Source organism: Anomaloglossus baeobatrachus, chromosome 3, assembly GCF_048569485.1.
Source record: "Anomaloglossus baeobatrachus isolate aAnoBae1 chromosome 3, aAnoBae1.hap1, whole genome shotgun sequence".
Classification (NCBI taxonomy): domain Eukaryota; kingdom Metazoa; phylum Chordata; class Amphibia; order Anura; family Aromobatidae; genus Anomaloglossus; species Anomaloglossus baeobatrachus.
The window spans coordinates 511,119,981-511,147,480 of NC_134355.1; the positions used below are offsets into that span (position 1 = coordinate 511,119,981).

At 46.3% G+C, this 27,500-nt stretch overlaps 1 protein-coding gene across 1 annotated transcript in view; it reads right to left on the bottom strand.

Moving 5' to 3' along the window:
• The window catches only part of KCNAB1 (potassium voltage-gated channel subfamily A regulatory beta subunit 1), a 525,646-nt gene that overhangs the window by 489,450 nt on the left and 8,696 nt on the right, over window positions 1-27,500 (bottom strand). The window lies entirely within an intron of this gene.

The window sequence follows — 27,500 nt, forward strand, 5'->3', positions numbered from 1 at the left end:
TGTGCCTGCTAGGCACAAGCAGAATCGTTATCTGCTCGTGCCGTTTAACCCCTTATATGGCGCTGTCAATATGTGACAGCGCCATTATAAGCGCGATCGCGGTAAACATTTACTTACCGCCCGATACCGGAAGCCACGTGATGCGATCACGTGACTTCCGATAGTTGTCATGGTAGCACAGGGTCATGTGATGACTCCTGTACTACACCTGACTTGCTTTCACTTTCGCTGTGCCAGCGGCACAGCAAAAGAGAAAGAGAGCGTATCTGCTGTTTACAGCCTTGTAGCTGTAATCAGCAGATACTGCAGAGCGATCGGAATGCTGATCGCAATAGCCCCCTAGGGGGACTAGTAAAATAAAATAAAAAAGTTAAAAAAAAGTTTTAAAAAATTAAAAAAACAAAAAAACCTGAAAGTTCAAATCACCCCCCATTCGCCCCATTGAAAATTAAAGGGTTAAAAAAATAAAAAATATACACACATTTGGTATCACCGCGTTCAGAAACGCCCGATCTATCAAAATATAAAATCAATTAATCTGATCAGTATACGGCGTAGCGGCAAAAAAATTCCAAACGCCAAAACGATGTTTTTTTGTCGCCACAACTTTTGCGCAAAATGCAATAAGAGGCGATCAAAACGTAGCATCTGCGCAAAAATGGTACCGTTAAAAACGTCAGCTCGAGACGCAAAAAATAAGCTGTCATTGAGCCTCAGATCCCGAAAAATGAGAACGCTTCGGGTCACGGAATATGGCGTAAAACGTGCGCCACTTTTTTCGGACCGATTTTTTTTTAACCCCTTATATAAAAGTAAACCTATACATGTTTGGTGTCTACGAACTCGCACTGACCTGAGGCATCACACCCACAAATCAGTTTTACCATATAGTGAACACAGTGAATAAAATATCTGAAAAACCATAGTGCTATCGCACTTTTTTTGCAATTTTTCTGCATTTGGAATTTTTTTGCCGTTTTCTAGTACACTATATGGTAAAACTGATGGTTTCATTTAAAAGTACAGCTCATTCCGCAAAAAAATGAGCCCTCACATGACCATATTGACTGAAAAATAAAAAAGTTACGTCTCTCAGAAAAAGAATGGCGAAAAAAAAAACGGAAAGCAAAAAATCGGCCGGTCGTGAAGGGGTTAAAAGTGGATAAAGTTCTTTTCGGTATGATTTTAAAACTTTACAGAAAACAGTAATTTTAAACAGTGATTCGTAGACTTTTTGTGTTCACTGTACATATGGTATCATCATTATAGGTTATTCATCTTCATTAATAGTAGAAATAGAGGACAATTAGCTCACCTGTCCTGTGCACGGCAATAGAACTCTTCATTCAAGCAATATAAGTCCAACAAGGACCCAACATTAGTATCTTCCATAAAATAGAAGCTTTATTAGGTTTCTGACCTGCAAACTCAGACGAAGGACAGTGCAGGTCAGAAACGCGTTTCCTAGAATTATGTGCATTCTTTTGTTACTTTTGTTTTATGACTTAGTAAAGCTTCTATTTTATTGAAGATACGTGTGATGGCTCATATGTAGACTTATATTCATCGAAGTTAGGATATATATACTGTGTGTATATATATATATCTATATATATATATCTATATTATATATATATACACACACACGCACACGCACACACACGCACACGCACACACACGCACATCGTATATATATATATATATATATATATATATGTATATATAAAATACACACACCGTGTATATATATATATATATATATATATATATAAAATATATAATATATATACACACACTGTGTATTTATATATATATATATATATATATATATATATGTATGTGTATATATATATATATATATATACAGTATGTATATTGTATATACTGTGTATATATATCTATATATATAATTGCCTTATTCTGCCTGTCTGTCTGTCTGTCTGTCTGTCTGTCTATCTGTCTGTCTGTCTGTCTGTCATGCTCCGAAATTGTGTCCTTACGGTGACACAAAGCTGATTGGCCGCTGGGCTCGCCATGGCCCCGCCCCCCCACACGGATTGGCCTCTCGCCCCGGCTCTCTGCAGGCCCCGCCCCCCTCACGCAATGCACGCTCGCTCTGGCCCAACTGACACGGGGCTCCGATTCCCAGGTGAGTACACACACATCAGATCACACTCACTCTCACACACACCTCACACATCACATCCACACACTCACAACATGCTGGGATATCGCTTGCTTCTACACCGGCTCCGTCAGGATCCCGGCAGCGCCAGACATAACCTTGCGATGCTGGGATCTTAACGGAGGCCATGAAAGCTGGTAACCATTATACACATCGGGTAACTAAGGTCCCTTAGTTACCCGATGTGTATCATAGTTACCAGTGTACACCGGCTCACACTCACTCTCACACACACCTCACACACACATCACATCGCATCCACACATCAAGGTCCTGCAGCTGCGGAACATACATAACATAACAGCACACACACACACACAAATCAGATCACACTCACACATACCTCACACATCACATCGCATCCAAATACTCACAACATCCTGGGATATCGCTTGCTTCTCGGCGGCGATATTGTGCTGTGAGCTTCCAGGACCTGACGGAGGATCACATGGCCAGAAGCATGTGATATCCCCGGATGTTGTGAGTATCAGCGCGTATGTGCAATATCGTCAGTGTCTGTGTGTGTGAGTGTATGCGATCGGGTGTGTGTGAGTGGATGCGATCGGTTGTGTGTGTGAGTGGATGCGATCGGTTGTGTGGGTGAGTGGATGCGATCGGTTGTGTGGGTGAGTGGATGCGATCGGGTGTGGGTGAGTGTCGGCAGAGGAGCACGGCATGCTGGAGGAGGCTGGGAGCAGAGAGGCTGATCTTGGGGAAGGCTGGGAGGGGGAGGCTGATGCTGAGGGAGGCTGGAAGGAGAGAGGCTGAGCAAACGTGCTCCATCCGCCATACTGCGCACTCCCCATCGTGCTGCATCCCCCATGCTGCGCACTCCCAAACGTGCTCCATCCGCCATGCTGCGCACTCCCCATCGTGCTCTATCCACCATGCTGCACACTCCCAAACGTGCTCCATCCGCCATGCTGCGCATTCCCAAACGTGCTCCATCCGCCATACTGGGAATACCCGATGCGTAGAATCGGGCCACCTTCTAGTATATATATATATATATATACTGTATATACCGTATATACCCTGTGGAACTGTTTTTTTATGGAATTTTTTTGCACAAATAAACAATTTTGATATCAAAGGCTAATGAACATGTACCAAAAATAGCACATAAAATGACATAAACTAGCGTGATCTGTAGAACGAACTAGACTAGTGTACAGATCAATAAACAACATCTTCTTTCTAGAATGTAATAGCTTCATTTTGAACGTGAAAGATTTGCCAAAAAATATTATAGCTCTTATCACTCTTGTGTCAAAAAGGCAACATATTGTTTGAATGATGTCTTTATTGCATTATTAAAAAAAAGTATCTGCAAGATTTCAGAGACCCCTTTATCAAGGAAGTGAAGAAATAAACATGCCTCTGTGCTCGGAATTTTGCAAATATATTTTTCAGGTTAGCCAATGAAGGTGTCGTCACTCCTATGATATTATTGTTTTGTTTTGACAACAGTATTTAACATCCTATAGATTTCAGTAGACAAGCAGTTGTAATAACTCAGACAGTATATAAATATCCAGCGCCCTCTGCTGGACATGTAATAGTTAGCCATGAAGAAATGAACTATCCACTGCCTGAATGCACTGTACGTTACAATTATGTTAAAGGAGTTATCCACGACTTTTATTTATTTTTCCTATGGGGCTGAGCAGTTATCAGCAGGTATTTGCTAACTACTGTGCTATTCGGCCTCGATCTCCCCTGGCTCAGAGCAGTCACAGGCGTTTTCTGTGAAGTCACATCGACAAAGCAGTTCATTCTCTTCCACTCTTCTCTATTGACGAGGCGTCACTGCCAAAATCATGTTGATTGACAGTCGATTTACCCGAGGGAGACAAATACAGTATATATCCTGAAAAGTCCAGGATAACCTCTTTACCACAAACTGTGCCAGACCCTCTTGTTCACCTCACCAAGATTTGGGTTACTAATTCAGTATATTTTATGCCTTTTTAAAACTTTTTAAAACAGTTTTCCTATTAGAGATGAGCAAAAGGATTTGTCCGACTCTGGTACGGAAGCAAAGTTGGTACTATTGTGGCGGCCAAACTACAGCCCTGTGATCTTCCTACTACCTGCAAGCATCCTGATTACTTAAATCTTCTGATTAATGGGTCCTGCAACATCTTAGAGCAGGGGTGGGCAATTAATTTTCCCATGGGGTCACATGAGAAATTGGGATGGTTTTAGAGGGCCGGACTAATATAATTAACTCAGTTCTACCCAATATACTACATCACTACACCCCCTCCATATACTACACCTGTAATATACTACATCACTACACCCCCCATATACTACACCTGTAATATACTACATTACTACATCTCCATATACTACACACTACACCTGTAATATACTACATTACTACACCCCATATACTACACCTGTAATATACTACATCACTACACCACTATATACCACACCTGTAATATACTACATCACTACACCCCTATATACTACACCTGTAATATACTACATCACTACACCCCTATATACTACACCTGTAATATACTACATTACTACATCTCCATATACTACACCTGTAATATACTACATTACTACACCCCATATACTACACCTGTAATATACTACATCACTACACCCCTATATACTACACCTGCAATATACTACATCACTACACGCCTATATACTACACCTGTAATATACTACATCACTACACCACCATATACTACACCTGTAATATACTACAGCCCCATATAGTACACCTGTAATATACTACACCCCTCATGTACTACACCTGTAATGTACTACATCACTACACCCCTATATACACCTGTAATAAACTACTGTACACTACTACACCCCTATATACTACATCCGTAATATACCACATCACTACACCTGTAATAAAGCTACATCACTACACCCCATGTACTATACCACTATATACTACACCACTATATGCACAATACCATATACTACACCTGTAAAACTACACCACTACACTCCCAGTATTAGTCACCAGTTCCGCCTCCCCCTCCCCCATTGTCCCCTCCACAGCTTATTAGTTACTACTTACCTCTCCCTTGTTATTGTCCTCGTCCTTAGGCACCTCCGTACAGGCCCCCCGCTGAGCTGCTCCTTCTCTTTTACTGGCCCTGGCTGTGCCGATGCTGTTCTTGTACGGGCCCCCGCCGCTGCTTCTCTTCAGGCCCGGCTGCTGCAGCTTCTTCTCCTGCCGGGCGGGAACATTTGAAATGACACACGCTCGCCATACTGACAACATCAGAGCGCGTGCATGTGTCACAGAGAAAGGTGTCGGGCAGGGAACAGAGGAGAGATTCCTGTGTTCCGCTGCCTACACTGTGCGGAGCTGCAGGATCTCTCCCTGCCCGACACACAGCAGCTTGACTCCACTGCACCGGCTGAAGACGGGCAGGCCGGTCACAGACAGTAGGTGGGCCGGATGTGGCCCGCGGGCCGCCCCTTGCCCAGGTCTGTTTTAGAGCAATATATGTCATGACATAGTAGGTCACTGTATCATCAGGACTATATTAAAAAGGTGCTCTAGGTAATGATAGACAGGAGGAAGTTTGCAGTGCCCTGATTTTACTGTCAATGGAGTACTGTCGTCATTATACTTGGGTACTGGAAATAGTTCAGCTCAACTCCCAGTCAATTCATTTTTTACCTAACATGGCTGCATAGTTTAGCTTCACATATGACACCTACTATTAGATAAAATATTGTTTACACATTTTATCTAATGGCAGGTAGATAAATGACAATGTAACTCCTTTATTGATGTACCTGTATACAGTAAGTCACAAAATGTACTGGATATCAGAAATGAGGATCATTGTACATATATCATAGTTTGTTAAGTGTTATATAGTAGAGAAGAGTAACTAGGGGAAGGAGGCAGGAGGAGCACTTACTACAAGTGGCCAAAGGTGTCTGCCAAGTGGCGCCCCACAATCGTGGGATTTAGCCTTTCTTCAAGTCAGTGGTCATGCTGACAGCTGGCTCATTGGGCATGTAAAAGGCCTATTCCATCCATTCAATTGTACTTGCATCTTTCAGGCATGAGTACAATTGAAGCTCTAGCTGCCAGCACTTCTTTAGCCAAGACAATGTCAGCAGTGTGATCAAGTGACCTGCACCACAGAGGAGGAGAATTACTATATAGTGCCCAAAAAACTGAGACATTTTATTGGAAGGGGAAATCTTGTAAGAGGACAGTATGGGGGGGGGTGAGTGTGAGGGGAAGTATGGTGTGAAAACGTGTGAGAGGACAATATAGGTGTAAATGTGAGAATACAGAACAGCAGAACAATTTTTGAGGAGACAGTATGGGTGAGAAAAGTGTAAGGGGAGAGTATAGGTGGAAGAACATGTAGAGAGGTGTGTGGGAAGTATGGGAGGAAAGAGTGATAGTACCACATGAAGGAAAAATGTGAGGTGACAGCGTAGACAAAAGGTGTTAAAGCACAGTGAGGAGAAAAGTGTAATGGAACAGTATGAGGGGAGAAAATGCAAGAAAAAATGAAGGGAGAGTGTGAGGGGACAGTATATTTGAGAAAACTGTGAGGCAACAGTATGGGATAAAATTGTGAGTGGGACAGTATCAAGGAAATTGTTAGGGCACAAAATTGGGGAAAAGTGTGAAGGAACAGTATAGGGATAAAACGTGTATGGGGATGAAAATTGTGAAGGGACCATATTGGAAAAGAGAGGGGTCAGTAAGGGGGTGAGAGGGTAGTATGGGAAGAAAAGTGTGAGGGGACATTATGGGGGAAATTGTAAAGGACAGCATTGGGGAAAAAGTGTGGGGGACAGTTTAGAGGAAAATTGTAAGAGGACAATATAAGGGGAAAGTGTGAATATAGAGTTTGGGGTAAAAGAACAGTGAATATGAGGGTGAAAAGGTGTGAGGGACATTATAAAGGGAAGTGTAAGGAGACAATATAGGAGAGAAAAACATAAGGGAACATTATGAGGTGGAACTATAGGACGACAGTATGGGGTGACCATAAGGGGACAATATGGGGCAAAAGCTGTGAGAAGACAGTATGGGGGTTGTGAGGTAGCGTCGTCGGCTGCGCTGCAGAAGACACGGGATCCAGGCACCAAGGTTCACAGCACACGGTTTATTCCAAAGAACAAGTTCACAATAGTACATAGGTGCCTTTCCGGCAGAGAACTCAGGGAGATGTGATCACCCCCTCACACCCGGCACACCTGCCCTTGTTCCTGAATCTATTTATCCCTCCCTTCAGCCTGTAGGGAAAACAGCATTAACCCTATAGTGGATTATCATGGAGTGAGCACAACCGGGGCGAGACATACCGGCCGTCATAGATAACCCCGGTCACAGTCTCACATACCCCCCCCCCTCAGTTCAAGCGTGCGGGGTTGAACTCCAGCCATCAAACACGGGCCGCGGGACAAGGCATCGGCGTTGCCCTGCAACCTACCGGCCCGATGTTCAACTGTAAACCGGAAGTTCTGCAGAGAAAGGAACCACCGGGTAACCCGGGCATTCCGTTCCTTGGCGGACCTCATCCAGACCAGTGGAGAGTGATCCGTCACCAAGCGAAACTGCCGTCCCAGCAGGTAATAGCGCAGGGACTCCAAGGCCCACTTGATCGCCAGGCACTCCTTCTCCACTACGCTATAATTCCGCTCGGGAGGGGTGAGCTTCCTACTCAAGAAGGTGACGGGGTGTTCCTCCCCCTGAACCACCTGAGACAGCACTGCCCCCAGGCCGACCTCCGAGGCGTCAGTCTGTACAATGAACTCCTTCCGGAAATCAGGGTTGACCAGAACGGGCTGTCCGCACAGGACCTCCTTCAGGGCCCGGAAGGAGTCCTCGGCCTGCGGAGTCCAGCGCACCATGACGGACTTCTTGCCTTTGAGAAGGTCCGTCAAGGGGGCTGATAGTCCCGCAAAATCCTTTACAAACCTCCTGTAGTACCCCACGATACCCAGGAAGGCCCTAACCTGCTTCGTGGTCAGGGGTCTAGGCCACTTCTGGATCGCCTCAACCTTGTTAATTTGGGGCTTAATCACTCCTTGGCCTATCACGTAGCCCAAGTAGCGGGCTTCCGTGAGTCCCAATGCACATTTCTTGGGATTGGCTGTCAATCCGGCTGTTCGAAGCGCGTCCACCACCGCTTGTACCTGTTCCAAGTGGGTCTGCCAATCGGAGCTGTAAATAATGATGTCATCCAGGTACGCTGATGCATACGCCTGGTGGGGTTCCAGCACTAAGTCCATCAACCTCTGGAACGTGGCCGGAGCGCCATGTAACCCAAAAGGCAAGACAACATAGTGGAAGAGACCCTCCGGCGTAACAAAAGCGGTTTTCTCCTTGGCGGACTCCGTTAGTGGCACCTGCCAGTACCCCTTGGTCAGGTCGAGCGTGGTAAAATATCGCGCCTGTCCCAGCCTATCAATCAGCTCATCCACCCGGGGCATGGGGTAGAGATCGAACTTGGATATTTCGTTCAATCTCCTAAAGTCATTGCAGAACCTTAAGGAGCCATCGGGTTTTGGTATTAGGACAATCGGACTAGCCCATTCACTCCGGGATTTTTCGATGACCCCCAGGCGTAACATTGTCTTTACTTCCTCCGATATGGCTTGTCGTCGAGCCTCCGGTACCCGGTATGACTTCAGGCGTACCTTCAGGTGGGGCTCGGTGACAATATCGTGTCGTATCAGACTGGTCCTACCGGGCAGCTCGGAGAAGACATCGGGGTTCTGCTGAACCAACCGTCTGGCCTCTCGCCTCTGTTGCTTGGTGAGGGCTTCTCCAATCCTTACTTCCGGTTCGTCCTCTCCGGAGGTCGCTGGAGCCGGATGTGAACGACCCGAAGAGGAGGGAGGTGGGGAAAAACAGCCATCAGGCTTTCCCGTTCCTGCCAAGGTTTTAATAGGTTGACATGGTATATTTGTTCAGGTTTCCGCCTACCGGGCTGCAATACTTTATAGTTAACCACCCCGACTCTTTCCTTTATCTCGTAGGGGCCTTGCCACTGAGCCAGGAATTTACTCTCCGCCGTGGGGATTAATACCAACACCCGATCCCCGGGTTTAAAGGTCCGCACGGTGGCTTGTCTATTGTAGCGGCCGCTTTGCGCGGCCTGAGCCTCCTGTAAATGCTCCTTCACAATTGGCATGACCGCGCTTATGCGGTTCTGCATACCTAAAATGTGTTCGATCACACTTTTATGGGGGGTGGGCTCTTGTTCCCATGTTTCTTTTGCCAGGTCCAACAATCCCCGGGGATGTCGCCCATATAACAATTCAAAAGGCGAAAACCCCGTGGATGCCTGTGGCACCTCTCGTATGGCAAACATCAAATAGGGAAGCATCATATCCCAGTCTTTCCCGTCTTTTGAGATCACCCTTCTTAGCATGGTTTTCAGGGTTTTATTGAAACGCTCGACTAAACCGTCCGTTTGAGGATGATACACAGACGTACGCAACTGCTTGATCTGGAGTAGCCGGCATAGCTCTTTGGTCACTTTAGACATGAATGGGGTCCCCTGATCCGTAAGGATCTCCTTGGGCAACCCCACCCGGCAGAACACAGCAAACAACTCCCGAGCTATAAGCTTGGCTGCAGTATGTCTGAGAGGTATCGCCTCTGGATACCGGGTGGCATAGTCAACGATCACTAGGATATGCTGGTGCCCTCGAGCAGACTTTACGAGGGGCCCCACCAGATCCATTCCTATCCGTTCAAAAGGGACTTCTATAATGGGTAACGGTACCAACGGACTGCGAAAGTGGGTCAGGGGTGCGGTAAGCTGACACTCCGGGCAGGTTTCGCAGAACCGTTTTACCTCCCCAAAGACCCCGGGCCAATAGAACCTTTGCAATATTCGCTCCTGCGTTTTCTTGACCCCTAGGTGACCACTCATCAGGTGTTTATGAGCCAAGTCGAGGACCCGCCGGTGATACGGCTGGGGCACCACCAACTGCTCCACCCCTACGCCCCGTATTTCATCTACCCGGTAGAGTAAATCCTGTTTAAGAGCGAAATGGGGGTATCTTACCTGGGCACCAGGCAGCTGTGCCACCCCGTCAACTACTGTCACCCGACTCCGGGCATGTATTAACGTAGGGTCCTGGAGTTGGGCTGTCCCAAACGTATCCGGGGACGCCTCCAACTCCGGGATGGGCTCGACCGTCTCAGCCTCTCCTGCCAATACCTCTAGGGGCGACCTATCAGGTTCACATCCTGTCCCTATCATGGGGACCCCTACGGCAGGCGTCCCGGATTCAGGATTGTAGGGCTCAGGTCCCGGACTGACCAATATCTGAGGGGACTTATGAGGTCCCTTCCATAAAGTCCAAAAATAGGGCAGATCCCTTCCTAGGATCACATCATAGGGAAGAGTATTAATAAGTCCCACCTCATGTTGCACCTGACCGCAAGGTGCTGTGATGGTGACTATCCCCGTGGGATAGTCTCGGCGGTCCCCATGTATGCAAACCACCCCCACGGTGCGTCCTGTGGCCTTTACTTTAGCTCTCAAGGTGGATCGCACAAGGGTCACTAAGCTTCCGGAATCCAACAAGCCTGTAACCGGACATCCATTCACCTGAATTTGACACAAGTGGGGCTCAGTCTCTTTGTAGACCAGGTCAGCGGTACACACCACCTGAGCATACATTGAACCCCGCCGGGTAACCCCACAATCCATGGGCTCCGGGGTGAGTGGACACTGGGCTTCCATATGTCCCACCCGCTGGCACCGCCAACATCTAATAGGGAAGGACACCCCCTTGACGAGTTGTCGTTTAGGGTACGTAGTTTTCCGGACCTCAGGGACGGAGGGTGTGGTTTCAGACGGGACGGTAGCGGACTCCCGCACCGGTGTCAGCGGTGGGTCCTTGGCCCTAGGCTTGGAGGGACCGGACCGACGGGCGGTACGCAAAGTCTCAGTGTCCCGTATCAAGTCCTGCGTAGCCACATGCCGCTCTACCAGGGACACTAATTGGTCCAGGGTACTCGGGTCACCCTGTCCGACCCACCGTTGAACGGTGACGGGTAAAGTGCGCACAAAACGATCCACTACTACCCTTTCCACCATTTGCGCCGGGCTCAGAGTGTCAGGCTGCAACCACTTTTTTACAAGATGCAACAAGTCATAGGCCTGGGAGCGTACGGGTTTGGCTTCCTCAAAGAACCACTGATTTACCCGCTGAGCCCGTACATAGGTATTCACCCCCAACCGAGCCAGTATTTCGGCTTTCAGGGTCACATAGTCAATGGCGTCCTCGGTACAGAGGTCCAGGTACGCTTTTTGGGGTTCCCCCGTCAGATAGGGCGACAATACCTCAATCCACTGCGGGGTCGGCAGCTTTTCCCGCTCGGCCACCCGCTCAAACACCGCCAGGAACGCTTCCACATCATCACCCGGGGTCATCTTTTGCAACGCTTGTCTCACCGCTTTCCGGACGCTGCCGTCGTCATCCGGTCCCGGGGTTGTTGCTGCCGGTCTGGCACGGATCGACTTGGCCAGGAGAACCATCTGTTCTTGGTGCCTTTTTTCCTGCAATTGCAAGGCTTGCTGCTGACATGCATTGGCCTGATCCATCTGTTCTTGGAATTTTTTTTCCTGCATTTGCAAGGATTGGAGCAGGTGTGCATTGGTCTGTTGCTGCTGTGCATTAGCCTGAGCCAAATGCTTTAGTATCTCCTCCATGGCGTCGCCGGGTTTGGGCTGTAGTATAGCCGCTCGAATCCAGGACATGCGCAGCTGGGTCACCAGGGATGGATGCTACACCTCACCGGCTGTCATGCCCGCCGATTCTCCACCATATGTGAGGTAGCGTCGTCGGCTGCGCTGCAGAAGACACGGGATCCAGGCACCAAGGTTCACAGCACACGGTTTATTCCAAAGAACAAGTTCACAATAGTACATAGGTGCCTTTCCGGCAGAGAACTCAGGGAGATGTGATCACCCCCTCACACCCGGCACACCTGCCCTTGTTCCTGAATCTATTTATCCCTCCCTTCAGCCTGTAGGGAAAACAGCATTAACCCTATAGTGGATTATCATGGAGTGAGCACAACCGGGGCGAGACATACCGGCCGTCATAGATAACCCCGGTCACAGTCTCACAGGGTGTGTAAGGGGACAGTATGCGGAGAAGATTTTGAGGAGATGTTCCATGACATAATCTTCCTTAAGAAATAACATCTGGAACACCATTCTAAGTCTGAACTGGGTGCAAAAACCCTAAAAAAGTCACTATATAGAGAGAAGGGCTGCACACCAGTGACAGTGCAAGAGGAATAAATGTAAAGTAGAAACTGTTGTATGAATACTGGCATGAAAAATACAATAGCTATATGTAAGAATGAAAATATGACAATGGAATCTGCATAACTGCCATGAACTTATGAATAAAGAGAAATGTAGCTATTGAATTGATCAATACAACAGAGCCCCCAACACCTCGTCACGGTATTCTCTTACATAGGGGTTTTGCACCCAGTTTAGACTTAGAATGGTGTTGCAGACATTATTTCATAATTGGTTTGTTTTCTTTCATTTGTGAACTCGACCCCACCCACACCTATCACCAGTCTACATTATACATATATAGCCTGGGTCTCAGCTTCCCACTCATGGTAAGTTTTTTTAACTGCAAGAGAGGACACACATAAGCTAGGGACCCCAATGTAAGAGAATACCGTGACGAGGTGTTGGGGCTCTATTGTATTGATCAATTTAATAGCTAACTTTCTCTTTATTCTTAAGTTCATGGCAGTTATGCAGATTCCATTTTCATATTTTCATTCTCATATATAGCTATTGTATTTTTCATGCCAGTATTCATACAGCAGTTTCTGCTTTATATTTATTCCCCTTGCACTGTCACCGATGTGCAGCCCTTCTCTCTATATAATTTTCCTTAATTCATGAGAAACAGGCGTGGTCCCTTTAGATTGGAAAAGGACAAATGTGGTACTTATCTACAAAAAAGGAGGATCCCGGAAATTACAGGCCAGGAAGCCTGACCAGCATAGCAGGAAAAATCTTCTAGCAAATTGTCAAGGAACATTTACTTAGATAGCTAGATATGAAAGGCATTAATTAACCAGAGCCCGCACAGCATTATGACCAATAAACCTTGTCAGATCAACCTGATTTCCTTCTATAACAAAGTCACTGAATGGTTGGACCAGGGGAATGCTGTGGATATAATATATCTTGACTTCAGTGAAGCATTCAATAAATTATCACATAACATCCTCATTGAAAAATGATCAAGTATAGAATCAACAAAAAAACAGATGGATTCACAACCGGCTTAATGATTCGGCATAACGAGTAATACTAAATGGCTACACATTAAACTAGAGAAAAGTTAAAAGTGTGGTGCCACAAGGCTCTGACCTGGACCTAGTGCTCTGTATTATCTTTATAAATGATCTGGACAATGTAGTTATTGGGAAACTTATAAAATTTGCTGAAGGTAGGAGGAAAAGAACAAAATGGTGTTTCACCCTAGAACGCGCAACCATAGAAATCTACAAAAGAAAACAAGTAACCTAGCAGGCTTGCGAGGCCCCAGGTATACGTTCCAGGCTTAACAGGGACAAATGCAAAGTCCTACAACTGGGTAAAAGAAATGAAAAATCATATATAGTATGGGAGGAATAGAACTAGTTGATAGGACGGGGGAAATGAACTTGGGCATAATAATAGATCCCAGTTTCAACATGAGCCAACAGTGTGATGCCACAGCTAAAAAGGTCAACAACATTGTGGTCACATCTTGAACGTAGATGAGTAGCGCCTACTTAAATTGTATGTATTCCATTGTAACATTGTTGTAACTGGGGTATTATTGAATATATTATTAAATTGGACAGACAGCTCCCATGAAATGGGATATATTCTTAGCTCTCTATTCCTGGTAGCCTGGCTGGAGACAGCGCTACGCAGAACGATGCATTGCCAAGAATGATTATCTTTTGCGCTGCACAAAAGATCATTTCAATCTATGAACAGGCATTTTGCTCATTCATCAGGTGATCTGATTACACTGAAAGATTATCATGAAATGAACGTTCTTAATAATTCTCATTCATGATTATTTTTCAGTAAAAATACAGCTTTACTTGCAAAGAGATAATGAGAGTAATCCTATTGTTTGTAAAAGAAACTCCCTTAATATATACTGTATATTATTATTTATAGCTTAGTATGTAACTTAGTATGTCCCTTGGTATATAGCTTCCTATCTTGTTAATGAAACAATGTATAAACAGTACAACACTAATGATACATGTGTCACACCACACTGTGAATGACAGGGTTGCTCTATGTCCCTCAAAAAAACGTAGACAATCTGGTACTCCAATATAGTAATCAAGGCAGTGAAGAGTGAGGAATGAAATAAGGTGGCATTCACCAAGGTGTTTAAAAGGAACCTGTCAGCAGATTTGGGGCCTATAAGCTGACCAGTGGGCTCTTATATACAGCATTCTAACATGCTGTATATAAGAGCCCAGGCCGCTGTGCAGAACATAAAAATCACTTCATAATACTGACCTAAACGGTCGCTGCGGTGGAGTTGGATAATATGGGCGTCTCTGTTCTCCGATGCTGGCGCCTCCTCTTTAGGCCATCTTCGTCCTCCTTCTGAAGCCTGTGTGCATGATGCATTCTATGTCATACACACTCGCCGGTCCCACACAGGCGCACTACAATACTTTGTTCTGCCCTGCTCAGGGCAGATCAAAGTGCTCCTGCGCAGTACCTCAATGCCGGCGAGTGTGGATAACGTAGGATGCATCATGAACCCCAGCTTCAGAAGAAGGATGACAAAGATGGCCGAAAGAGAAGGCGCCGGCACCAGAGAACAGAGACACCCATATGACCCAACTCCACTGCAGCGATTGTTTAGGCAAGTATTATAAAGTGATTTTTACGTTCTACACAGCGGTCTGGGCTCTTGTATACAGGAAGTTAGAATGCTGTATATAAGAGCCCAGTGGTGGTTGCCACAGCTTATAGGCCCCAAATCTGCTGACAGGTTCCCTTTAAAATCGTTTTATTTCTTCCAATTCTTAATACATGTGGGTATGGGAGGGTGGATGTGGGTAAATGAGCCAGCTTCAAAGTAGAACTGATGTGGCCGAAATGAGCTGGGCACATGCTCAAGGTTGCTTGCAGCTGGTGATGACGCCAGCTCATGGAAATTATTTTATCACTTGGAAATCATGTTATCATCACACCCCTTGGAAAGAGGGCTGACTTGTCTGGGGAAACTAATGCCCCTTCCACTAGTCAAGACCCTAATTAGCATAGCAATAGCACAGTTTAAACATTTATATTAGTGAAAAGCGTTATACAGAGCTGATAGGCAGGGAATTTGGGCATAGGGGACCTGACAGGTCAGTAATGGCAAGTTTAATTCATACGTTAAGGGCCGAATTTTGGTGGGGAGCACTAGAGTGCCCAATTGTAGAGACTTTAATACCTTATTACTACAGGTGAGTGAACCTCCCGAGGTTCAGTTCGTGTTTGCCGACTTCACCTGTGTCCGCCAAACAGTTTAACGAACACATTCAAATCCACTGAATTCAATGGGAGGCAAAAACAAATGAACAACACTTTTATGGGGCCCAAAAGCTGCCAGAACAGCTCAAACCGTTTTACAGTGAAGCCACACTGTTGTGGCACAGCCATTAATTTCCTAGACTATTAACATAAGAAATATTGGTCTGTTACTCTGATAACCTTGCCACTACAGACAAGATACAAGTTGGACACCCATCTTGGAGTCTCCAGATTTCCAAAAATTAGCAGCAGACAGCAGGACAGTGGCATCAATTGCCCCACAGTACCCATAGTGTTTTAGCACTGGAGTCAAGAATAGGTCATACACGACATAGAGTTTGAGCCAGCATTTACAGCTTTCCAATCAAGAGGTGGATGAGTGACAGGAGTTGGCCTGTTGCTCTGAGAACCCTGCCACTACAGACAAGATACAACTTGGAGACCCATCTTGGAGTCTTCACATTTCCAAAAATTAGAGGCAGATAGCAGGACAATGTCGTAAGTTGCCCCACAATACCCATAGTGTCTTTTCACAGTAGTCAGGCATGGGCCATGCACCAGATAGTGCTGGTTGTTGTTACGTAGGATTAAGCAAAAGGAGGAATATTAGGTGCTTCATACATATAAAAAAGCAAAATTGTAAAAGTCATAGCGGTTAACACACTGATTGTTGCGCAAACCAAGGAACTTGTTAGTAACATCAGCAGCAGTAGCAACAGCAGCCACACAAGCCACAACAAAGGTGTCACAGTCGGTAATAATGTGAGATCAATGCAGCACACTAAAAGCTACACCATTGCCTAGGCTGCAGAGTCTGTGACTGGGGTAGAAAAGTCATTATCTATCAGGACACCAGTAATAGCGCTGATGGGCCGCTTTACACGTATCAATTTATCGTGCGTTCGCATGTGCGATCGCACCCGCCCCCATCCTTTGCATCTTTTGTGCAATATGGGCAATTTGTTGCCCGTGTCACACAAACTCGGTAACCCCCGTCACATGTACTTACCTCCCGAACGACCTCGCTGTGGGCGAGGAACATCCTCTTCCTGAAGGGGGAGGGACGTTCGTGTCACAGCGACGTCACACAGCGGCCAGCCAATAGAAGGGGAGGGGCGGAGATGAGCGGGACGTAAACATCCCGCCCACCTCCTTCCTTACGCATTGCCAGCAGCCGCAGGTAAGCTACAGTTCATCATTCCCGGGGTGTCACACGGAGCGACGTGTGCTGCCTCGGGAACGATGAACAACCAGAGCACAGAAGGACGTTCGATTTTTTGAAAATGAGCGACGTGTCAACGAGCAACGATAAGGTGAGTATTTTTGCTCGTTCACAGTCACTCATTTGTGTTACGTGCTACAATGTGTCAAACAAGGTCGGATGTGCGTCACTAAATACGTGAACCCGACGACATATCGTTAGATATATCGTAGCGTGTAAAGCAGCCTTTAGACATGTTCTGAGGGAACGCCTGCTGTCGGGCATGACAAAACTTCCAAGACGTGACTGGAAAGCTCAGGCCCCTCTTCAACTTTTGAAGTCCAAAATGCAAAAGGGTTCAATTCCTATCGGATGGCATCGATATTGAGCTCTAGATACTACAGCACCATCTTTTCCAGTCATTCACTATGTGTCAGACTTGGAGCCTATTCTATTGGTGCACAGGAGGGTCTAAAAAATGTGCACCACAAGTCACAGAAATTGCTTTTGCCACTTAAACTGCTGCTGAAAACATTTCTTTGATGACGACTTGATGTTCCCGGGGTTGGAAGTGTAGAAAGCCGATGCACACTATGTACTCATTGCTGTATTGGAGAAAACCACCCTTAAAATTGTGTACAAGTTGGTTTCGGTACTCCAGCATGCATGCATGCCTTTTCAGGGGGTGAAGCATCTGACAAAATTTAATCTTGTACCTATGATTCTAACAGAGTTGCAACCCAGTAGTCAGGGCTATGTCTAATAAAATATTTCAGGAATCATGTTGCAGATAGTGCAGGAAGAAGGTGTTCATGTGTCGGACTCTTCCGTGAGGTCCTAGTCCATGGTGTGTTCATGGCGAGTTAACACTCAAGCTTGCTTCCTCTGTCTCCTCCCACCAACAACAGACAACAGAGAGGGGATCAGTATCTTCTTCAACTCTTGACTGTTGCATGCCCATCACCTCTTTCTCCTCATCCTCCTCCATGTGTTCCTCAGCTCTTGCACTTTCACTAACAGTTTGGCTGGTACTATGAGCCCCCTTGATTGTTCTACTATAGCCTCCCATGCCAATCGCCTGTGCAACGACAGTCTGAAGCCCACTGTCACATCCCAACAAACCTCTGAGTGGGTCCATAAATTATATAAGCCTTAAAGGAATGGCGCCAACCACTGCTGCAGCAACAATGCACCAGCAGGGCAGGTGACCTGGTGCCTCCCAACACCATGCTGCATAGTTTTTGCAGTAGATCAACTTATGATTTTTGGATGTGTGATTCATGTCTTTTTCTACAGCTATAGTATATCACTATGGAAGTTTATTACGATGTTAGTTTATTTTTTATTAAAAGAAGTAAAAGAAAAATAAGAAAATGTTATAATAGAGTTTACTTAAAGAAAGGAAATTTCATCTGAAGTAACTTAAAATGATTGCATCCAACGACGTTATAGTCCAGGGACACGAGAAAAAGAGACTTTATAATGAAAAAGTGCTGCCTTTACTTAGAGGACATTTGGCTACATAACGAGCTGTATAATTTAATTGCCATCAATTATAATTGATGAATTTCTATCACAGATATAAAACTAACCATTAGTACAAAGAGTATGCATTAAGACTAATGCTTTAAGGTTAGGTAAAATTATGATACGGTTCTGTTGTGAATCTCACCCGCTGTTGATCTTCATTAGAACAGTCTTGAAAAGTTTAATTAAGATCATCCTCTCCATTATTGGGCCTGTTTCTGAAATGCAATTTGTGAGACACACTCTCATGGGAACTGTTCTTGTAGATGAAATGATCCCTAATGGATGAGAAATCTGTAAGGACTCACACAGCAGGAGGGAAAAACATAGCTGAAATAGCAGCCAATTCGCTTATTAATGTATTACATGACTTAATATAAGCCTTAAAGTGGCTGTCCCCTATTTTTATATTGATGGCCTATCCTTAGGATAGGTCATCAATGTCTGATCGGCCGGGGTCCAACACTCCGCACCCTCGCCTATCGGGGGAGCTGCCCCATCTTCTGATAGTGGCTGGGTACTGTACCTCCTGCTGATCTGAATGGGAGGCAGATGTGCAGTATCCGGTTGAGACCACTATCAGTTGATGGGGCAGCTCCAGAACTGAGCATTTCCAGCCACCTGCTGTCTCTGGCGGCACCAAGAACTGCTGATTGGTGGAGTGCAGGGTGTCGTACACCGGCTGATCAGATATTGATGACCTCTCCTAAGGATAGGCCATCAATGCAAAAGTAGTAGATAGCTTCTTTAAAGGTTTTTTCACCCCATTAGATTGCACTTGGTTAAAATAATAAAAAGAGCTGTTACTCACCATCCTCAGGTCCAGTACTGTATCACAGGGTGTGATGGGATAACCAGGGACCCTCAGGCTAGTGGGGTCCTTGCTGTTCCTGATCTCAGAGACACGTCTGATGGTAATAATGCCTGGGCCGCCTTCCTTACCCTGCTCCTGTAGAGCCTGTACAGCCCTGATGTAATACCCTTTCCTCCCTAACCTCAGGGGAGGGCCAGGACAGGAGTGGTTTAACAGATAAGGACAAACGGGAAACAAAAACTCACACAGCACACTCTCACAAAGGTATTAGACAACAAATGAGAAGGAGGAAAATAAGAGAAGGGAAGAAACGAGATGACAAGAGATTTCCACAACAACTTCATGCAGAAAGCAATACAATCACCAGCTGGACTAGGATACAACAGCACATGGAACGGTGTAATTAAAGGTATAGTCAGCATGGGAAGACAGGATCCTCCATCTCAAAAAGGCAGGGAGTGACTGATAGGTCTCCCACAACATGTGGTCAAAGAGATAATTTCTACTAGCCTGCTGGTTAACTCCCACAAGCCTGATCACTAATGAAAACACAGCTGATCGACACCTGAGCCTGTCTGTGTAACTCAGAAGTACCAAAGGAGGCATAGTGAGGAGTGTCAGATTCTGCAGTATGAACAGTGTCAGATGACGCCATGACACTTGGCAAGTTTAGAGCCAAATACCATGTGACATGTTGCCTTTCCATCACTGCATATTGTTTAAAGGGTGCAGTGTTGACATCACAACAACAATGAACATTGCCACTGCTGCCAATCACTCAGTTCAGCAGCTCTGCCAGTGTTGGTAGTGCGAACCGCTGAACTTGATAGATTGGCTGCAGGGGTGATGTGTGTTGTGTCATTGCTTTTCAAGGTTGACAATGGACTTTCTATCTGTACCCATGGTTGCTAGGTAGCAGGGTTCTTCATGGCATAAAGTAAGAGCAGCACTATTTGCTTTGAAAATTTTTCCCTCTGCAGCACATTTTCCCCTATCATGCTATCTAGTCTCAGAGACACAAAGGGTGAGATACAGCTGCAATGTTCTCTTCTGCTTGTTTGGTATGCACAATCAATATATTTTGTAGGTAGCCACCTTTTGCTTTAATTACTGCTTTGCACACTCTTGGCATTCTCTTGATGAGCTTCAAGAGGTAGTCACCGGAAATGGTTTCCAACAGTCTTGAAAGAGTTCCCAGAGATGCTTAGCACTTGTTGGTCCTTTTGCCTTCACTCTGCTATCCATCTCACCCCAATTCATCTCGATTGGGTTCAGGTCTGGTGACTGTGGAGGCCAGGTCAACTGGCGTAGCACCCCATCACTCTCCTTTTTAGTCAAATAGTCCTTACACAGTCTGGAGGTGTATTTGGGGTCATTTTCCTGTTGAAAAATAAATGATGGTCCAACTAAATGCAAACCGGATGGAATAGCATGCTGCTGCAAGATGCTGTGGTAACCATGCTGGTTCAGTATGCCTTCAATTTTGAATAAATCCCCAACAGTGTCACCAGCAAAGAACCCCCACACCATCACACCTCCTCAATGCTTCACAGTGGGAACCAGGCATGTAGAGTCCATCCATTCACCTTTTCTGCGTTGAACAAAGACACGATGGTTGGATCCAAAGATCTCAAATTTGAACTCATCAGACCAAAGCACAGATTTCCACTGGTCTAATGTCCATTCCTTGTGTTCTTTAGCCCAAACAAGTCTCTTCTGCTTGTTGCCTGTCCTTAGGAGTGCTTTCCTAGCAGCTATTTTACAATGAAGGCTGCTGCACAAAGTCTCCTCTTAACAGTTGTTCTAGAGATGTGTTTGCTGCTAGAACTCTGTGTGGCATTGACTTGGTCTCTAATTTGAGCTGCTGTTAACCTGCGATTACTGAGGCTGGTGACTCGGATAAACTTATCCTCCACAGCAGAGGTGACTCTTGGTCTTCCTTTCCTGGGGCAGTCCTCATGTGAGCCAGTTTATTTGTAGCATTTGATGGTTTTTGCAACTGCACTTGGGGACACTTTCAAAGTTTTCCTAATTTTTCTGACCGACTGACCTTCATTTCTTAAAGTAATGATGGCCACTCATTTTTCTTTACTTAGCTGCTTTTTTCTTACCATAATACAAATTCTAACAGTCTATTCAGTAGGACTATCAGCTGTGTGTCCACCAGACTTCTCCACAACACAACTGATGGTCCTAACCCCATTTATAAGGCAAGAAATCCCACTTATTAAACCTGACAGGGCACACCTGTGAAGTGAAAACCATTTCCGGTGACTACCTCTTGAAGCTCATCAAGAGAATGCCAAGAGTGTGCAAAGCAGTAATCAAAGCAAAAGGCTACTTTGATGAATCTAGAATATGACATATTTGTTTCACACTTTTTTGTTAAGTATTTCATTCCACATGTGTTAATTCATAGTTTTGATGCCTTCAATGTGATTCTACAATTTTCAGAGTCATGAAAATAAAGAAAACTCTTTGAATGAGAAGGTGTGTCCAAACTTTTGGTCAGTACTGTATAATGTTGCTATCTACCTTGCATTTTGAGGATAGATCATGACTTTCAAATCATTGATGGTCAACTGTTATCAGCACCAATGGCAGCCATATTTAAACAGTGAAAGGAGAAAAACAGCATAGCTCTGATCAAAGTATAGGGGCCCTGTAAAATACCACAGATTAGTTCAGCTATTTAGAATAGGAGTTGTTCAGCAGTGCTCAGCAGCAACAACTCCACAATGGAATGAGCTGTTTTTTTCAATGTGCTTGGAGCCCAACAGCCAGAGCATCTACCAGCTGATCAGTAGGGTGCTATGTATCAGGCACTTATTGATCTGATATTGATGACCTATACTTTGGATAAGACATCAATATTATATGCCTAGAGAACCCATTAAAGTTGACAACATTCACAAGTCCAGTTTAGATCAAGCTCTGTTTGTCCCATTTACACATTCAGTATATATGAGTCACTGGAGATTCCCAAAGCTGGTGACAACATTGTGATCATGGCAGTACACATTTTTCTTTACCTACAGTGAAGTAATAATGTGGCACCCTGAGACTGAGTCGCCACAAAGGATGGATGCATGTGTATTTCAATATGTATAAAATGTATTGTCAGCTTTAATGAAATTCGATTTTCTCTGGTATTCACCATATACAAACATTTGCCTACACTCCCTTACTGGGGCTGGTCACCTGAGCTGATACAAAGCTTGAGTGTGTGCCCTAGAAGGAAAAAGGGAAGGAGCTTAGGTGTGAGGTAAATTCAGAGAGTGGCAGTTGAAGTTAGTGTGAGGTGAAGTGAGGAATGTAATATGGAGACGGTGCTGTCCTGAGGTGACTGTTGAAACCTCTAGAGGAGACAGCTACAAATTGGCAGGATATCAGTCTCTAGGCCACCTGGACTTTCAATGTCAGTGGCAAACAGAGAGACTGCTATTAGCCTTTTCATAAGGAGCAGTGAAATTTCCCAGGAGCTCAGTGACGTAATTGAGTCTGGAAACTTCTAGAAGAACCAGTGAGTTTTCCCTCAGGATTCAAGTCGCCTGCTCGCCAGAAAGGATTAAAGATCCAGAGTTTTCTTGTATTGAAAATCCCAGGATTTCAAGACACCTGTCACCAGGTAGGGAAGTAGCGGCAGGAGGAATATACTACCACCACACAGCAGAGAAGCCAAACTGTCATTGGGGCAGGTCAGACCACCATCATTGTGAAGGCTGTAAGGAATGTTCCGGACTGTTCTGCAGAGCTTCAGTAAAAGGTAAAAGCTTCCTATACTGTGAGTGGCTGAATTATTCCCTGCTGTGCCCTCCCTACCTCACCATTTCCAGGAACCATCCCTAGTTGGGGGGAGGGGGGGGCGAGGGGACAATCCTCTGGCACAGCGCATCACCACCTAACTCCTGGGGATCTTCAGCAGTGCCCAGCCATGCCAAAGCCGAAAATCCCAACTGGCGTCACAAACTATTTATTTATTTTATTTTTCTCTCCCCTTTTTAATACTATTTTTAAACTCCTATCACATAAGCCTGTTGCACATGCTCAGTACGGCCACATCACTACTTGGACCCGCCACTGTGACCTCAGAGGTCTACTGGGGGCGGCACAAATATCATTGCATATGTCTGACCATATCTAGGTGATTTTTCTTCCTTGTTGCAGTAATTATAATGACAAAGACTGTTATAGGCTTGGCCGTATTTACCATTAGGCACCCGTGGTCCCGTGCCTGGAGCGGCAGGATGCAAGGGGGCGGCAGCCTCTAGCAGTAAAAAAAAAAAAAAAAACAATTTTTTTTTATACATTCATTAAATCCGCTGTATTTTCGGAGGGGGGAGGGGGGAGAGGCGCACCTTTATTTATTTGTATCCGCGTCAATTAAGACGCGAGTGCAGACAAACTGCGGCGGCCGGGCACAGAGAGCTGATTGACCCCGGAACTGCCGGCGCCTGCACTTCCGGGGTTACAGGCGCGCCAATCAGCTCCTTCCTTTGTGCTGCGTCCAATGCTGTGTGGATTTCCCATGCAGAGCTCACAGCAGGATGCCGCAGAGGACGCCGCGATGGAAGCCGGTGTCAGAAGAGGATACTCACGTGAGCCAGGAAGATGACGGCGGGCCCTGGAGCAGGTAAGTGCTCGCAGAGCTGAAGATTCATAAGGAGCGTGGGGGTGTCTCTAATGCAGACTGGAGATCTGCGTATGAGGTGGGAGGAGAGAGGCTGATACTGGGGGAGACTTGGGGGAAGAGAAGCTGATGGGGGAGGCTGGGAGGAGAGAGGCTGATGCTGGGGGAGGCTGATGCTGGGGGAGGATAATGCTGGGGGAGGCTGGGAGGGGGAGGATGATGCTGGGGGAGGCTGGGAGGAGAGCGGCTGATGCTGGGGGAGGCTGGGAGAAGAGAGGCTGATGCTGGGGGAGGCTGAGAGGAGAGAGGCTGATTCTGGGGGGGCTGATGCTGGGGGAGGCTGGGAGGAGTGAGGCTGATGCTGGGGGAGGCTGGAAGAAGAGAGGCTGATGCTGGGGGCAGAGAGGCTGATGCTGGGGGAAGCTGGGGGAGAGAGGCTGATGCTGGGGGAAGCTGGGGGAGAGAGGCTGAAGCTGGGGGAGGCTGGGGGGAGAGAGGCTGAAGCTTGGGGAGACTGGGGGAAGAGAGGCTGATGCTGGGGGACGCTGGGGGGAGAGGTTGATGCTGGGGGGGCTCATGGGACATTGTGAGGAGGGGCAGCATGCATGGGACACTGTGAGGAGGGGGCAGCATGCATGGGACACTGTGAGGAGGGGGCAGCATGCATGGGACATTGTGAGGAGGGGCAGTATGCATGGGACATTGTTAGGGGGGACAGCATGCATGGGACATTGTGAGGAGGGAGCAGTATGCATGGGACACTGTGAGGAGGGGGCAGCATGCATGGGACACTGTGAGGAGGGGGCAGCATGCATGGGACACTGTGAGGAGGGGGCAGCATGCATGGGACATTGTGAGGAGGGGCAGTATGCATGGGACATTGTGAGGGGGGACAGCATGCATGGGACATTGTGAGGAGGGAGCAGTATGCATGGGACACTGTGAGGAGGGGGCAGCATGCATGGGACACTGTGAGGAGGGGGCAGCATGCATGGGACACTGTGAGGAGGGGGCAGCATGCATGGGACATTGTGAGGAGGGGCAGTATGCATGGGACATTGTGAGGGGGGACAGCATGCATGGGACATTGTGAGGAGGGAGCAGTATGCATGGGACACTGTGAGGAGGGGGCAGCATGCATGGGACATTGTGAGGAGGGGGCAGCATGCATGGGACATTGTGAGGAGGGAGCAGCATGCATGGGACTTTGTGAGGAGGGAGCAGCATGCATGGGACACTGTGAGGAGGGGGAAGCATGCATGGGACACTGTGAGGACGGGGAAGCATGCATGGGACATTGTGAGGAGGGGGCAGCATGCATGGGACACTGTGAGGACGGGGAAGCATGCATGGGACATTGTGAGGAGGGGGAAGTATGCATGGGGCATTGTGAGGAGGGGGCAGCATGCATGAGACATTGTGAGGAGGTGGCAGCACGCATGGGACATTGTGAGGAGGGGGCAGCATGCATGGGAAACTGTGAGGAGGGAGCAGCATGCATGGGACATTGGGAGGAGGGGCAGCATGCATGGGACATTGTGAGGGGGGACAGCATGCATGGGACATTGTGAGGAGGGGGCAGCATGCATGGGACATTGTGAAGAGGGGGCAGCATGCATGGGACACTGTGAGGAAGGGGCAGCATGCATGGGACATTGTGAGGAGGGGGCAGCATGCATGGGACATTGTGAGGAGGGGTCAGCATGCATGGGACATTGTGAGGAGGGGGCAGCATGCATGGGACATTGTGAGGAGTGGGCAGCATGCATGGAACATTGTGAGGAGGGGGCAGCATGCATGGGACATTGTGAGGAGGGGGCAGCATGCATGGGACATTGTGAGGAGGGGGCAGCATGCATGGGACATTGTGAGGAGGGGGCAGCATGCATGGGACATTATGAGGAGGGGGCAGCATGATGTGAGGTCAATGTGCAGATCATATTTCATAATTGAGGAAGGTGTGGTGGGTATAATTTATAAGGGAGGGCAGTGTGTAGTTTATTAGGGGCAGTGTGACAGTCACAGTATATAAGTGGGGACGGTGTGGTGGGAATATTTTATCCTCATGCTATGTTTTGATGTGCCCGTGGTGATCCCCATTGGGGGGGGGGGTAGTGCCCTTTGTTTCTCATTGATACTTTTTCAAGTGTTTTACAGAGTAGATCTGCCTTAAACAGATGTCGTGTGCGAAAACTCAGTGTTACTTTGTCACTAAGGTGCGCGACCACTTAAAGTGCCTAGGGCAGCACGAAGGCAAAATACAGCCCTGGTTATAGGCTTTCGTTAGTCTAGAATGGCTACTTAAAGGCACAATACATTGTGTTCAATGGAATGTAAGATACATATTTTTTTTTTTAAAGAATTGCCCATAGAATCATGGACGTACTGTATATGACATTTGTAATAAAAATGCTTGTTATCACAACGTTACAAAGCCATTAGTATTATATGTTATCCCTTATAATGCCATTCCAATGAAATTTCTAGTTTGCCCATATCTCAAGCTTTTTATGATATGTTCAGTTGACCTGGGCCTGATTATATTTTTTGTAATCCTTGGGTTTTACTGGGTTTCTTTTTTGTGTAGACTGCTGTTCCTCTTAATATTGTGTTCTGTTATTTATAGGGATATGTATAATGTTCACTGACAGGGATAAAATGTCATTTCTATTAGTAACAGCTATTCTCCTGGCATTATAATCACATGCCACAGTATAAGAAAGCTGTAACAATACACACACTGGGCTTAACGGTAATAACTGTGCCGCCAGGAATCCCAGGGTGCACCGCTGCTCTACAATGGGTAAGGATTACATGTTTGTTGTAATGATTTATTCAGGTATACAAGGAAACTCGTGTCCTAACAATAGCAATAGCCAGAATTTAGTTACATCAGAAAGAGGGATCCATAGTGATACAGCTAAACACAATGCAGCGTCCTTGTATGCTAGAGATCAGAAACCTACACTACAGCGTGCATTGAGCAGGGTGCGAAAACGGCCGTCACAAGAAGATCTCCAGCTCCAGGGGGACTTGTGTGAAATGCGCACTTACACTTTTTGTCTCCATTTTATTAAAGCTGGGTCATAGCGGTCGACATGGGAGCTTTCAATCACCCAAATAATATCACTACTAAGCCCATAACAAAAAATGAGGCATTCCGGACCTTAGGAATGCAGTGACAACTCACTTAAGAGCTGTGATAGACGCCGTATTAGTTATTATCCAGCTTCATTGAAAGGGGGTCATTAAAAATGACTGAATAGACTTAAGACAGTAGAGAGCACTCAAGAGAGTATATTACTGATGATTATTTGTATTACAGACATATGATGCGTTTTACCATCTGCCCAGAGTTCCATTTTCCCTGTACCTGCTGCCAAAAAACATCCCCACAGTATGATAATGTCACCACTATGTTTAACTGTGGGGATAGTGTTCTTAGGGTGATGATCTGTGTTGCTTTGATGCCACACATATCGTTCACCTTAGTGGTCAAAAAGTTAGATTTTGGTGCCATCTGACAACAACACCTTCCTCCATACATTTAGGGAATCTATCACATG